The sequence below is a fragment of the Malaya genurostris genome, chromosome 2, assembly GCF_030247185.1.
Source record: "Malaya genurostris strain Urasoe2022 chromosome 2, Malgen_1.1, whole genome shotgun sequence".
Lineage (NCBI taxonomy): Eukaryota > Metazoa > Arthropoda > Insecta > Diptera > Culicidae > Malaya > Malaya genurostris.
The window spans coordinates 283302148-283310079 of record NC_080571.1 but is presented as its reverse complement, the minus strand read 5'-3'; positions in this window follow the sequence as shown (position 1 = coordinate 283310079).

The window sequence follows — 7932 nt, the reverse complement described above, 5'->3', positions numbered from 1 at the left end:
GACTTTTCATATGAATCTGAGTTTGTAGAAAACGGTTGAGTCATCTTCGAAAAAAAGGTAAAAAATTGAGTGAAATTAATTTACACACACGCATTTGCTGATCTCGACAAACTGATTCAAATGGTATATGGGTGTAATGTTCTTCCAGCATTTATTGCTGCAAGTAGTTTAAAACAATATAATTATGGAATTGCTTTCAACTCGAAAATTCTGCCATAACATGTCATGCTCGAACGATTATGTTGCCAAAAACAAGCCGTGCTAAAATCGGTCCGAGGCAAAGTGTCATGAAAAAGGATGCTGTACACAGTCTTTTTGGTACTTAGAAACAATTGTATGTAAAAGTATAAAAAATCGCGTTTTACGTTGCTCCCAAGCATTTCTTTGCCGTACAGCGCTCAAAATTTCTACTGCTGGAATAGGGAGAAAAGCCGCTTACACAAAAAATTCGATATCTCCGTTAAAAATGTACGGATTTTACCAATCTATGGCTTGTTGGATAGCAATTATCGTGCGGATTCTAAGTCTAAAAACATATTCTGTTTTCAAGGTCAGTTGTGACAGATATTGTCAAAAAACTGAACATTTTAACATAAAACTTCGTATAACTCAAAAAGTAAACATCCGAGCTCAAAACCATTCAATACCGTTCTGGGTGACCTTTCATTTGCGACTAACAGTTCGGCTGAAAAGTTCGTATCGTTTAATAGAAACACATTTTTTTGCCAAAATTCGTTTTTATTATTCAACATAATTGCCATCAGAGGCGATACAGCGATTATAGCGATCTTCCAACTTTTCGATACCATTTTTTTAGTACGATTTGTCCTTTGCCTCAAAATATGCCTCAGTTTCAGCGATTACCTCTTCATTGCTTCTAAATTTTTTACCAGCGAGCATTCTCTTGAGGTCTGAGAACAGGAAAAAGTCACTGGGGGCCAAATCTGGAGAATATGGTGGATGAGGGAGCAATTCGAAGCCCAATTCGTTTAATTTCAGCATGGTTTTTCGTTGTTGTTTTTGATCGATTGTGAGCTCACGCGGCACCCATTTTGAACAAAGCTTTCTCATATCCAAATATTCGTGAATAATATGTCCAACACGTTCCTTTGATATCTTTAGGGTGTCAGCTATCTCGATCAACTTCATTTTACGGTCATTGAAAATCATTTTGTGGATTTTTTTCACGTTTTCATCGGTAACAGCCTCTTTTGGACGTCCACTGCGTTCATCGTCTTCGGTGCTCATATGACCAGTACGAAATTTTGCAAACCACTTACGAATTGTTGCTTCGCCCGGTGCAGAGTCTGGATAACACTCATCAAGCCATTTTTTGGTATCGGCGGCACTTTTTTTCATCAAAAAGTAGTGTTTCATCAACACACGAAATTCCTTTTTTTCCATTTTTTTCACAATAACAAAAGTAGCTTCACTCAAAATGCAATATCTCACAAACTAATAATCAGACAGCTGTCAAATTTATACACGTATCTTTTGAAGGTTGGTACTAACTGAAAATGCTATGGATTTAATTCTAGTGGCGTCCTCTCATAGAAACGATACGAACTTTTCAGCCGATCTGTTAGTTTGATCAAAATCGGTTCAACCATCTCTGAGAGCTCGACCTCTTTGTTGACATCACACATACATACACATACACACACACACACACACACACACACGGACATTTGTTCAGTTCGTCGAGCTGAATCGATTGGTATATGTCATTCGGCTCTCCGTGCCTTGGAAAATTTTTCTAAAGTTTGAGCGAATTCTATACCTATATTTTATATATATATATATATATATATATATATATATATATATATATATATATATATATATATATATATATATATATATATATATATATATATATATATATATATATATATATATATATATATATATATATATATATATATATATATATATATATATATATATATATATATATATATATATATATATATATATATATATATATATATATATATATATATATATATATATATATATATAGGTAGAAAAACGTCTGAAGATCAACCTACAGACTCTAAAACTCAACGCAGATATTAGATTTGTAGGGAATTTAAAGAGCAAAAAATTATTGAAGGAAAACCGACACAAGGTCCGAGCAATGGCAATATATCTAGCAAAACTGCTGCTAGTGGTCGTAATATTATTTATCTTATTATGCTATAACGGTTGATCTTAGTTGGTTGGCATCTTTTAGCGATAGGAAATATCGACAATAATCGGTTAGTATCGATATTTCGCAGTTAGATAAATATCGATATTTTTCAGTCGAATTGTATGATAAAAAGCCGGGTTTCAAAGTGATTGCATAGCCTTTATGTATGAGAAAGGCAAAAACTTTTATTCCTAATCCAACTAGTTCCTAGTGTGATATTGACTTTCTCAAGTCGTACAAATAGTTTTTTATTACGATAATTTCTGAGCTTGTTATAACGATAATTTGTGACACGAATTTGAGCTGATGCTTGGCATAAATTCATTCCGGTTGATTGGGCTCGTGCACAAAAGTATGCTCAACAATATTCCCAAAATCAAAAGTATCAACAATAATAACTTAAACTTAACCCGTGATCACTTTATGAAAACATGAGCGAATATAAAACACGATATTTTGATTATGTCAATAATACGATCACATCTCCGGAATCGGAAATATAAGCGATTTGATCTTCGAAATTGATTAATGATCCAAAAGTCGAGATTAGTTCACATCTTAAGATTAGCTTGTAAAAAAAGATTATCATTTCGATGAAACTGAACGTATAGGAAAAATGTGTTTTACTGGTTATGACACTTGTATCACTTTATATCTGGAGCTAGAAGCGACAGCCAGGCACGTACCCAGAGAGTGGCCCAAGGGGCCCTGGCCCCTCCCGAAATCGGACACCTTTATAGATTGTAAGAAAACATACTATTTAATCCTTTATTTTTCATACATTTTAAAACAATTTAAGAATAGATTTTGGCCTTGTTCGGGAGGCGAGAAGGCGAAGAAAACCAAACAAAACAAAAAAGATTTCCGCTGAATGTCGCGGATGCATACTCAGGACTAAAAAGTTTGAACACGAGTGCACTTCGGAACCATGTTTGGATATGCTGATGCAGATTCGGTTAGACTTTTTGTGTAGGTTGGTAATTGTTGACGAAACCTGGATCTCAGTTGGACAGGTTGGATCTCAGTATGCTTAGATTGTCATGGCAAATTTTTCATGAACTAAAGCTTGCTTCATTTAGAATTGGAACAAACTTTTGCTCATATTGTGGCGCTCCTGGTGGACGGATTTGGAAGCTCTTGGCGCCCACGTGTCGGGAATTTTGTCAGCTTCACGTATGATTTTTGACATTCCGAAAATCGACTGTACTTTGTAAACAATCAACATGAAAGCCGAAAGAAGGAAAAAAAAATGTGCACAGTTATTTGGAAAATCCATTGTGGTCTGCATCTAGGCTAGCTAAACAGCTGAAATTGCCCAGAAATACCGTATGGCGCGTTATCAAACGGTATAAGAAAACATTGACGACGATTCGGAAGCCTCAAGCCGATCGTCGGAGTCGAACTGACGACCGGAAATTGCGTGGTAAGATTTTGAAGACGATTAAGAGGAATCCTAATCTGTCGGACCGTGATTTGGTCAGAAAATTCGGTGCTGCCCATAGTACCGTGAGGAGAACTCGACTCCGGGAAGGAATCAAGTCGTATCGAGCTAGCAAACAGCCAAATCGGACCATGAAACAGAATAGTGTGGTCAAAATTCGTGCTCGGAAACTATATGACCAGGTGCTGACCAAGTTCAACGGGTGTCTTCTGATGGACGATGAAACCTGTGTCAAGGCTGACTTCGGTCAAATCCCAGGTCAAAAATTTTACTTGGCAACGGCTCGGGGGGATGTTCCAGCCAAATTTAAATTTGTTTTTGCCGACAAATTTGCAAGAAAATTTATGATTTGGCCGGGCATTTGCAGCTGCGGCAAAAAACCGAAAGTTTTCGTTACAAATAAGACAAATGACATCGGAACTATACCAAAAAGAGTGTCTCCAAAAACGAATTTTGCCGTTCATTCGATCCCACGACCATCCTGTAATGTTTTGGCCAGATTTGGCAAGCTGTCATTACAGCAAAGCCGTTTAAGAATGGTATGCAGAGAAAGTGGTCCAGTTTGTTCCGAAAAACCTTAACCCACTCAACTGCCCCCAGTTCCGCCCTATTGAGAAATACTGGGCAATCATGAAGAGGAGACTCAAGGCAAAAGGGAAACGTTGTCAAAGACATCAATCAGATGACGACCTGGTGGAATAAGATAGCTAAAACGATGGACGAAGAAGGTGTGCGCCGCCTACTGAGCCGTGTTACAGGAAAAATTCGAGAATTCCTTCAAAACCGTGACGAATAATTTTATCCGTATTTTTTCTTAAAAGTATGAAGAAAACGCTACATTTGTATAAAAAAAGATCTTAATTACAATAATAAATAACTGAAATACAGGCAATTGTCTTTGTTCCAATTCTAAATAAAGCAAGCTTTACCTTGAAAAACGAAAATTTAACCATAAGCTTAGTGTGCATTATTTGTGCGATTGAATACCGAATATCGCTACCATGGCAGCATAAGAGCAACTTGATCCACGTGATTCTTCATTTCGAACCACGTGCTTAATTGGCTATCAGAATTTTTCTTACGAATGTTGTTTTTGCTTGAGAAAACTGAAACTGACCAAGGGTAGTTTCATTAAACACATTTAACGAAACTGTGTTAGTTGCGCACTTAGCAACGGGGATCTGAGCAAACCTGATATAAAAAGCAGGTTTGAAACTGACTCGATTTTCAGTTCAACAATTTTGAAACTTGGTTCGAAACTAGGTCCAAACAAACGGTTTGACAGCAGTTAGGGTGGAAGCTGGGTAAGGTTTAGAATCAAACGAAAACGACATAAATGACTGACGGAATGTATATGACTGTTCTAGAAATACCACTGTAGGCAGGAGAAAAAGTTCTGATATCGTTCATCAGTTGATGAATTGTGTGTAATGGAGTCAGAAGAATAATATTGGTCATTGTGAGCGTGAGTTTACAAATCAGAAAATTTTTGAATGAATCAATGGAAAGATTGTGCTGTTGAAGCGCTAAGGTCAAATTAAGACATTTTCCTTGAATTTTGCTAACAAATGATTTAGATTACACTAAGCGCACATAATAAGTGGCAATTAGATCAGTGATCAAGATGATTACCATAATGGATTGAGACTGCCATTTTATATGTCATATTCTGTGAAGAATGTTCAAATTTGTAAGTTCAATATCAAATTAAAATTTAAGCGTCGTCTCTTCAAGCAATAAAAAGATACACAGTACCTGAATAATATCCACTTTATTAGAGCTATAGAGTACGCATGGCACTTTTTGGCAACTTGAACGCATTTCTGAGAAAACTTTCTCGTTACTTAAAAGCTGTTCAAGGAACTGCTTCAAAGTTAGTTCTGTTACGTCGGGTGAACATTCAAGTATGAGTAATTTCTTTAAAAACGGACTGTTCAGAATACTTTGTAGGCTTCTCAAGCCAAATCTTTTTTTTTTACGAACTTTTGGTTAATTGGGCTAAACACAAATTGTAAATATATCCTACTCTACCGAATGAACGACTCTAGAAAAGAAACTCTTCAACATACAATAATACAACATAAGTTTGTCAATACAAAACTCTGGTTAGTGAGGTATCGATTACCGGAAGCAAGAGATAACGTCTATTATGTTAAAGGCATTAGAGAGGGATGTGCTTAACAGAAGTATTTCATATCATCACATTAATTTTTGATGATATTTCTATTTGGGCTACAGCGAATGTGAATTGAATTCCGTTGATTGTAGGTTAAGTAATCAGAAAAATTATGGAGAGAAACGTTAACCACTTAGTCGTTTGACAATTCTGCTGTCCGAAAACATTAATTCGAACAACTATTTCTAGGTGAGACGAAGTTCGACGGGTCTTACTTAAAGTGTTAATTACTTTATATGCGATATCGGAAATTCTTTTCAGTTCATTAATTACTTTTGATTCTGCACTTACGTTTCTAAGAAATAAGAGCTACTAAGTATTAGATACATAAAAAAGTTAGATTTTTTACGTTCGATACGGGGCCCCTCTGAAACGAAATCCTGGGTACGGGCCTGGCGATAGCCAATAGATATTTGAACTTGAGTCACAACCTACAAGTAGCATGTAAACCAGCTAAAGTATGCGGACATCGGTTCAACTATCTCCGAGAAAACTGAGCGAAAAAATTGTTTCGTAGGTTACGTCACTTATATCATTATATCTCAGGAAACGGAAGGAACAGCCAATTGATCTTCGAACTTGATTAACAATCCAAAAGTAATGTGTAATAGTTATACAATTGTAAAAATCGATTAAACCAACTCCGAGACAACTTGGCGGAGAAAAATCTATGAACGGCTCACACATACATACATACGCATCCATGAACAAACATACATTTTCAGATCTCGTCGAGCAGAGTCGAATGGTATATAACACTAGTGGTCACCGGAGCTCCGATCAGAAGTCGGTTTTCCGACAATTTTTGTACCTTTCAATAAAAAACGGCAAACAATTGTCATACTATTTCGAATTCTATCAGAAATATAATGTTTATTATCACATCGCGTTTGTCCGTGTACTTTTTATGGACACATGCCCAGGGAACACCAACATGTGTTCAATCTTATTTTTTATAGGGTCCCAAATTTTTTTTATTTTTTTCTTAAAAACGAGAGGACAATCAGTTCGCCTTGAAGATGAATCGTTGCATTTTCCTCCCGTTTCAAGTCCCGGAATTTAGGAATCCCGAACAAAATATTTAGAAACGGGATTTTTCTTGAAGACGTTTTCGAGTTACTCCGACTAAAATTGCTGGTTGCTTTTTTGTTGCACTTTGCATGCTGCACAACGCAAACCCATTTTTGACCACTGTCGTTGATCGAAAATTGGACAAAGAAATTAAACTGCTATTTCTTTCTTCAATACATTTTGCTAAATAAACTAAAATTTATATAGTGATAGCGAAAGATACTCTTTTTGTGTTTTTCAACAATGACTATCCTATGATTGTAAGTAAAACCTGAAGTACTTTCCATCCTATAGAGGGTCAGTAGGGAGTTAATTTTAAAGAAAACCTGCTGTACTTATATCGGAGTAAATCGGCAATGTCATTCAGTGAAATTGTAATTCCAAATGCAACCATGGAAGCAATAATGAATATCGATATTTTTGTCAACGCTGTAAAATATCGATATCGTCGATTTTGAGCTGATATCGATAAGTTTCCCATCTCTAGTATCTTTTTTTTATAAAAGATATTTTTATTCAGGCCTATTTGCGTACAAGCTTTACGTGGCCGATTGAGCTGAGTTTTTAGCTAAAAATTTTTTTGTATTGGATCTCGTTGTCACCCTTTTTCTAGGGGGAGAGGAGCTTCCGTTTCCCTCCTGCGAGGATTGAGAGGCAGTTTGTTCGTGGTTTGTCTCGTCATCCATTGCCGTGGTATTGTTGTTAATTCCGTTGCTAGTTGCTGTACATGCACCTTGTTGTACGTTGTTTGTAGTTGCTGGTTGGTTGGATGGTAAGCTGTTAACTGCAGCTGGTGTACTTTGTTCTATAGGGGTTACGTTGGATGGTTTCGTTGAAGAGGATACTTCACTGTTGTTGGGGACTGTCACAGGTGTACTGGGGTTGCTTGGGGTTGGTGTGAAGGAAGCACCGTTGTCCTTTGGTGTGGTTGCCTCCTTGTCCAGTTTATCACATGGCTTACCGTAATGAACAGCTTTTTGGCAATATTGACATGTGGCCATCTGATTGTCATAGGTAACTAGTGATTTGCACGGGATTCTTGTATCCTGA